This window comes from Manacus candei, unplaced genomic scaffold, assembly GCF_025592945.1.
Source record: "Manacus candei isolate 608988 ecotype Guabito, Panama unplaced genomic scaffold, ASM2559294v1 h1tg000002l, whole genome shotgun sequence".
Taxonomy (NCBI): Eukaryota; Metazoa; Chordata; class Aves; order Passeriformes; family Pipridae; genus Manacus; species Manacus candei.
This window is the reverse complement of record NW_026138050.1, coordinates 4,365,956-4,374,638: the sequence shown is the minus strand read 5'-3', so window position 1 is coordinate 4,374,638 and position 8,683 is coordinate 4,365,956.

Sequence of the window (8,683 nt, the reverse complement as noted above, 5' to 3'; positions counted from 1 at the left end):
GAGAGGCTGAAGTCAAGAGTTGAGAAAGAAAAAGCAGATGTGATGTTGTTCAATGAATGCCAGAAAGCAAAGTTTCTCTTGTCAACTAAGAGAAATATGGAGCCTCCAACTAACTTTTTTTTTTTTTTGTAAAACATTTTACAGATAAATTTATTTGGAAACTTTCTTTTAAGATTTAGTTGTAAATGTCCCTCCTTGCTGGCTTTATTCTTGTCTCCAAAGCAGCCATCTTGTTTTTCTCCTGAAAAATCAGAATTTGGAACTTTTTAGTGCCTTTGTTTTCTTCGGTTGTTGCCTGTTAGAGAAATTCCTTGGGTGGTCCTGTGATCAACAAAGGTCACCTGATTCAGGAAACTAAGGACAACCAAGCACTGTGCAATGGTAACTTCCTTTCCTCTCTTCTCCCTGAAATTACTGGAAAAACTTCCATTGATAAAGTCAGAATTTTGCAGCTTGAGAGGCAGTGGTTTCTCTAAGGTTTGATGGAGCAGGGCTGGTTTATATTGTATAACTTCCATTAATTTTTAAAGCTAAATTATGTGCAAAACCATTTTTAAAATTAAAATATTAACATAACTATTATTTTTATTGGGAAACAATACTGACCATTAAGAAAAATCTATTTACAGATTATTTTCTCAGTAAGCAACAACATCTTCTACAGACAGGGAAGCCATTGTATTTCTAGCTAAAATGCAAAGATCTGTTACCAAATGGAATGGTCTAAGTGGATGGATCAGGAAAGCTAAGCTGGTGAACAACTGACAAGAAATTAAACAAGTTAAACTCAATGGACATTATTTCATTTCAGATGTTAAAAATCCCTTAAATTCCAAACTTCAGCATACTAGAGTTCACATTACTCAGGAATGCTGGCATCCACAAAGGGATTTATCATTCTTCAATTTATGTTCTCTAATTTCACACTTTCAGTTGCCTCAGCTGAGCTTTTTCAAGTGTCACCATAGAGATGCAAATTTACTGTTGACAACCTCTACTCTTATTTGTAGCCTGAAATGATTTAGCATCACTTTTCAACTGTGGACTTTTTATTTTACCTCCCAAAGCGTGGTTTTCCTGACAGTTTATAAAGATTTATCAGAACATCATTCTCTAGGGAGGAACCTGAACAACATCAGGCTGAAAAACAGACCTGACAAAGTTCCCCCAAACAGACACTTCTTCCACACACCTTTAAACCCGATGATGATTTCCTGAAGCTTGTTTCAGTTTATCATTGCAATGTAAAGGGCTGAACATCAGTTAACACACTTGTTTTTAAAACCATAATCATCCAAGACATGATGGCCAAATGACAGTGCTGAAGTGCATTAAATGAAACAATAGCAGATTATCTGTCAACGCTGCAATCTCATCCAAAGCACCAGAATGCTCATCCAATATCTGTTTTCCATAAAAATCGTATCAATCACCACTGATTGTTAATTTTTGTTTCTAATGTTTCCATCTTAACCAGTCCTTAAGTGCACGAGAACTGATCTTCAATTAACACATCTGGGATTACTCGTGACAACATTAAATTAACCTTAAAATATTTACACAACATTGGGGTTTCTTTGCAGTCTTCTGGAACTTTTGTAGCTAAGGAGAACACTGATAGTTCATAGGACTTCTTAGGTAATTCTTTTAAGAATCCCTGGTATATCCAGACATTATATAATATAAAGTAATACAATATAATATTATTTAAGCATTGTAAACTTGAAGGTATTTTGCATACCTGTGACCCTTATAATGTATTAACTTTGCCTAACAAAGAAATATATTGCTATTTCTTTATAAACACAGAGGAAAAATACACCAACTCCCATCAGTTTCTTTAGTCCCAGTTATTGGTATTTAGGTTTTTAAGTTTATAAATTTCATAAGTAAGTTCAGTTGTGTGTGAATAAACCCAAGTTACAACACAATATTGAAGTTTCACCCTGATCTGCTTAATATTTGTCCCTGTGAGAGGACTTTAAAAGCTCCTTTATAAGACTTCATGAAAAGCAATGATATACATTCTCAGCAAAACAAAGTAGCCCTTATTCTCATAGTCTCTGATCTGGAATCCACTACAGTTTTGGTGGCAGGGGAAGTAAAAAGACATGACTCTCTATGTTTTTTTCACCTTACCAGTGACACCCAAATCTGTAGGGCTGCAGCACAGACCTGCAGGATCAGAATTAAGCTCCATTTCTGTAGAGAGATCAGGCTGGGCTGAGCTTTACTTTGCTTCACTGTTAAGGCAACAGGAGTCCTGTCCTGATCACTGGGTTTTTCACTCATCTCACTTTGTAGTTTGTACCTTTTCCTCTTGTACCTCAGAGAGCCCTGTGGATCTGTTCCCAAAGGAAGGTCACTTTATAGTCATCTTGGAACACTTAAAACCTTATGATGTGCATACAGAAGTAGGAATGAGATCAGGTTTAAATACTAATTGAAGATTTATAGAGTTTACAGTATATTCATGAAAAGAGCCAAGAGGCTGCAGCATTATTGTACTGCAAATGCCACTTGAATTAAATGTCATCATTTTCCCTCTTTTGCTAAACTCATGACTAAAAGAAAAACATCCAATCTTTTGCTGTCCTAAAACTATGTATTAGTAGGATCACATGTATGTATAAACCACCTACAGGAGTCAGATCTTCTTACAGCTCACTGACAATTACTTTAAAAGTGTATTTACATTCCTCCCATAGAAGCGTGGTGGGGGTTTTTCCATTACTGTGAATTATTTACATCAGAAGTGTTGATTCATGAGGCTGAGGTTTCATCAAATCTGACCTATGTGAAATGCAGGCATCTGATGGAGTTCTCTGAACTATTGATTTTCCTGCATCCATCTGTCTCGCACTCACTGTGTTCCGAGTACTCTCTGAAGAATAATGCTGGCATCTGTTTTAAGTATAAGCTTTCTAAATTACTGCATAGATGCATTACAGAGCAGTTAAGAAAAATCAATGGTTTCTATGTAAATAACCACAAAGCTTTGCTACTTTCTTTAAAGCATAAATTTCTTTAATAAAGATGGTTTTATTTTATTTTTACTCCAATATTTCTCCTTTACATCAGCTAATCCTGTCAAAGCTATCATAATATTCTGCTGCTGTTTAAATTTACCACTGGTGTGAACTCCTTTGTCGTGGGTGGTTTTTTTCAAGGAATATGCATTTCCTATTGTATTTATTACTGAAAAGTGAGATTTGGATTCTGAATCAAGACCTTGGTACACATTTAAATGCATTTTCATAGCTTTCCTAAAAATGGTGCAAGGGTGTCACCCAAGTGGATCACTTAGGAAATATTTCAAATTAGCCTTTTAAAATAACATTTAATTGCCATGGAAATTAAGATAAAATGTCTGTAATTAGTATGCATTCTCCCCTTCTGAGCACAGAGCAGCAATAATAACCTTGAGCTAAAGCCGTAAGAACAGTGAAATGTTCTTTCCGTGTCCAAGCCTGGATTTCCACAAAATTAATTTCTCTTGGTAGAATCATGATAAGAGACCTGTGGAAAGGAAAGCTCTCCAGTGTTAATCTGAACTCTTGTCCTATCTTGAACAGATTCAAAGATATATCATAATTGGTTTTGATCATCTTAAAAAAAGAAAAAGAGAAAAGAAAGAAGAAAAGATAAAAAAAAAAACCAACCAAAAAGAACTTAGAAGAAAAGGAAGAATCACAGAACCGAGAAGAATCAGTCTAGAAAAGCAGTGAAGCACTGACCAGACGCCAGTGGAATTATAGATAGTCACTCAAGAGAAGGGCTGAGCTGATGTACACAAGGATGCAGCCAGAAGTGTGGTGACAAATAAATTACTTTGGCTGCTGAATATAAGAACCTGCTGGTGAAGATCTCTGCACCAAATATCTGGTGAAAAATATTTTGGGACAGCATTAATTTTATGCCAAAATAGCAGGAGTTGTAAAATCCAGCTGGCACAGTGGCTCACTCATGTTAACCCTCTTACTTCACCTTCCTGAACCGACAGTCTGGTCCACTTTTTATTTTTCTAAGCCAGAGCTATGGGATCTAAATCTGATGTCTCAACTTCAACCATCAATAAATCTGGAAAATTCTTGGATACACAAGTGTTCAGGCCCAAAAGATTAATAGAGGCAAAATGTCATCAAAAGACAAGCAACGGTTTATGGCAGAAAACTCTCTGCTGAAGTCCCCACAGCGACAGAGTCCTCTGGATCTGAATCTTAATTCAAAATACCACTAATCAATGGTATTCATGTCCTATGGAGAAAAAATAATTTATAACTAAGGTGCCAATGCTGCAATCACTTCAAATACCTTCTATGCATTCTTTAAAGCTCACTTCCCCATTTCATGACTCGTTTATTTTCTATGATAGGCAAATTGTAGCCTGTGACAGCAGTAATATGGCCAAGATGTTCAGCTTTATCCCCTTTAGTGAGTGTGATTGCCCAAGCCCTCGTGGTAATTGTTTTCATCCTCCTTCTTGTTATCTGTTTAGCACACTGGGATTTTTCTTTTAAGGTTATTCCATTTGAATCATGTCGATCAATTCAGAAAAATGCAGGGTTGTAATAATAAACCAACTCATCACGTCCAGCACTTTGCTTTTCTCCATTACAGGATCTCAAGGACGTGTTATTTTTTGGACTATTATCTCCATGTATACACTTAACACTGTTCTTCACTGCAATAATGTGATCCCCTCACAAAATGTTCAACAGATGTCTTTGTTTACTTAAGAAAAGGCGTTTATACTGCATCTGAAAATAACCCATGCACTTGATAAAAGCAGTCTTCCTAACCATTTGGGGACTGCAAGAAAGTTATTTAGGTCTTCATAATATCTTTGTGAACAAAAACAAGAAGAATAAGAACCAGTTCCCTGATCACTGAACTAGAATCCTCTCTGGGTGAAACCATGGCAATATTATAACATCTTAGTACAGAAAGATCAGTAAATTAAGAAAACTGTAACCAACAGAAATCACACAAGGTCTTGAAGGGTATACAAGGACTTCAGTTTTGGGTTTTGTTTTTTTTTTGTAATTATCAAAGCCATTGAAAAAATGGCAAATGCTGTGATATTGGATCTCATTTCAAAGTGTTTAACATTTTATGTTCTACCTGACATCTCCTGCAGAAGGAACACCTTTTAATGCTGTAAATGAGTTTTGGTTTAGTTCTGGAGAGGAAAAAAAAAGGAGGGGGAAAAAAAGAAAGTAGTTGACACTGCACTCCCTCCAGTCTGATGTATTCTCTGAGAGTCTTCTGCCCAGTATGATCAGGTGTAAGCTGATGCATTAATGTTTTTCAGTAGTAATATTCAGTTGCAATTTAGTAGATTTCTTTGGTACTTATGGTTTCAGATTCTGCTTCATTTATTTTTTTCCTGATCAACTCGAAGGTTGAGGAACTCACCAAGATGGCCCCTCACAGGTACAAAGGTGAGGTTAAACGGGAACATTTAGTCTTTGTCCAAAGTCCGCCCTCGTATTTACGGGCAACTTCAGACATTCCTCAAAGTGCTCAGGTCACTCCTGCCTGGGGCATCATCTGAATCATGAAAGGGCAAACCCAGTAACCCATGGCTGGAGAGCCAGACCCGTCGATGTTTGAAGACACAGACTTCTTAAAATAAGCTCTCTCTCTACATTCCAGCCCAACCTGGCTGGAGCAGGATCATTACAGCCCCCGTAGACCTCCTCTGGGAGGCTCTAAGAATGTTTTCAAACGTCTACATTTCAAAAACGCAGGACCTGTTGTCTTGATCCTTTATGTTACTTTGCTAACTCTCTACTCCATAAAACACAGCAGGGCAACATGGCTGGGGCATTGTGAATGTCTTCTGATGGCTAAATGGGAAAGCCTATTGTTGCCTTGGGATAATACAGGAGATGGGGTAACTCAGAAGCTACGCCAGCCCCTTCTCCTGACTGTACAGACATCGTCCCCATCAGCTGAACTGTGTCTGAACACAAACACAGCTGTGCTACAGCTCTAGCAGGGTCCTTCTCAGGCTCATAAAAGCCATGAAACATTTCAATATATTCACTCTGCCCTCAACTTTCGCTGCTGTGCCTCAGAACTGCACCTCGTCTGTTCCCAAACTCCTGAGCACAATCATATTAAGCAGCAAGAGAAGGAATTTAACTCTGAATTTGCTCGCATTTCTGAATTTAAAATCAGACCTAAGAGGTACATAAATCTAATTCTAATTTCTTTTATGTAAATTCAAACCACATGGAGAAAACAAAAATTCGTCATTCTGTTTTGTTTGGGGCTTTATAAACTGACACCATATTAAGTTATTTAAGCCCAGTAAAATTTAATGGGAGTTATTCTTGTTCTTGCAACAGCGTTTCCTGCAGAAGATACTTCCAGAACTGTGGTGAAGTCATCATCTAATGTCTCCCCTGTGACTCCCAGCTATGTAATGGGATAGTTTTTTCCTTCTCTTCCAACGTTTATTATTGACATAAAAGCATCTTTACATGATAAAACCAAAGCAGCTGCCCGTGTCCCTTGGGAATGTCCCCTCGTTAGGGAGGATTTTAGCCCCCTCCCAATAGTTTATTTAGTATGCTGAAAACCAATCCCATTTGAAAGTAAGTTACTTTCTACTCACATACTTATTGTTTTCTAAAGCACTGTCCCTCCTGGGAGAAAGTGAAAGGCAATATAAAACCCTTCTGGGACAGCCCTGAGTCAATAAAATAGCCTGGGACGAGTTCTGCACTTTAAGCTTTTGAGTGAAGAAAAATGGAAGTGTAGGAACAAACCATGAAACTGTTTTCAGGGTACTGACAAGATCTATACTTTCTATCCAAAGAATTAAAAATATTAATTGTTCTACATTGCTTATGATGAAGACCTTTTTAGAATATTAACTATTGTGTTATATATTGCATATATTATGATTTTGCCTGTTATGGTGTTCATATCTCTCTCCATTTAATTTTCAAAGGTTTTGGTAAGGGTTTTGTCTTTAAACTATAGCAATTATCTGGCTGTCATATTTGGTATAATCTATACCCCAGATGGGTGCCACCCATCAATGACTACAACCAGAGACTGCATCAGGAGGAACACTGGATCCAAACAACCTTCTGTATCTCTCTCAGAAAACAAGCATAAAAAATTATTTGTACATAAGAATGCTCTGCCTATTGGAGTTTAGCTAATTCCAAATGTTAGGGAGTCAATAAGCTGTACCCTAGAAGATATAAAATCTTGTAAAAGACAACATGGGTTAGATTTTCCTGTGGAAGTAGTTCCATGATTACATTTTCTCGGCTGGAAGGTTGCCTTTCATTAAGTGGCCTGTCTTGAGTACTGGAGCCTTCCGTTCCTTTCTCTTCTGTGTCATTATCTCACTGCATTTACACCTCATTTCAAAACACAACAGTCACTGAAAAAAACTTTTTCATCTGCTTTTTTCCACCTTTAAATGAAAGTAACTACACTGCTTCTTTTGCTCTTTTACTTACTTTTAAAATTCCTGAAAACTCATTGCCTTCTTTTTTTCTGTCTTTACCACCATCAGATTTGTTTTCTGCTTTTTTTAGGTGGGAGAGCTGTTGTCCTATGGTATTCCTGCTACATGTTTAATGGTTTTGTTCCTCACTTGTTACATGCATGCACAAGGGAGCATCAGCAGTAAAATGGTAAAATGCTTTTACTAATCTAAATAACAAGATTTCAAATAATTTTTTTCTGATGAACAATATTAAGGACATTTATTGTAATCGAGGTAAATAGAAAAAAACCCCAACCATGAATGTTGTCTTCTAAGACATGTCAAAGGGACATGCTTATTGCTAAAAACAGGGAAATAACAAATTGCAAACATTTCACCCAAACTGTGGAGTTGGCAACTATAAAAAACCACTACCATATTTAAATAATTTCAAAAGCAAGGCCTGAATGCTGAAAATAGGTTACCTTCCTATTCTTAATGCTTGCACATTGAACAGATTTAAAGTGCTACAAGGAAAACGTATTAATTCCAAGATGACACAAACTTTCACCACAATTAAACAAGGTTACAGAAATTAGTATTTCTCCTTTGCAGCATCTTGGTTTTAACAGTTTGACAATGACTCTTTCAGCAGACTTTAGGCCATAATATCACAACCACTGCAAACCGCCTCCCTTAGAACTTACGAGGAAGCACCAAAGAACTTCTTAGATATCAAACTGAATTTGAAGTCTAAAATTTCCATGGGCAGCCCTTTGTTAACAGTCCTTAAAAAATAACAACCACCCAGCACATAATTAAATATATTTTCCGTTTTCAGTTAAGGCAAATCAGTCCCACCCAAAATTACTGGTTTCTTCGTGCTGCAGTAAATTAATGACTATTAATGGTGCAATGGGAGCTACAAAGAGATTGTTACTTCCTTGAGGTCAGTTCTGAATGCAGCTCAAAACAATCTGGGTTCATTTTGCATTGTTCTCAAAACGGACGCATTGAAGGGAAAATCATAAACGCTGGGTCCTGATATGTGTAGATAATTATTCATGTGGCCTGTGCACAAAAAAAGGAAAGTGTGACGTGAGAGGCTCAACAGAATCGCTGTTTTCACTCTGTTTACCACGAGGAAGAGACGGCTGGTGAATAATACAGCTCATATCTCTTAGTTACCAGGAAAAGGTGTCAGAACAGGAGAAGGATTTAAGTCCA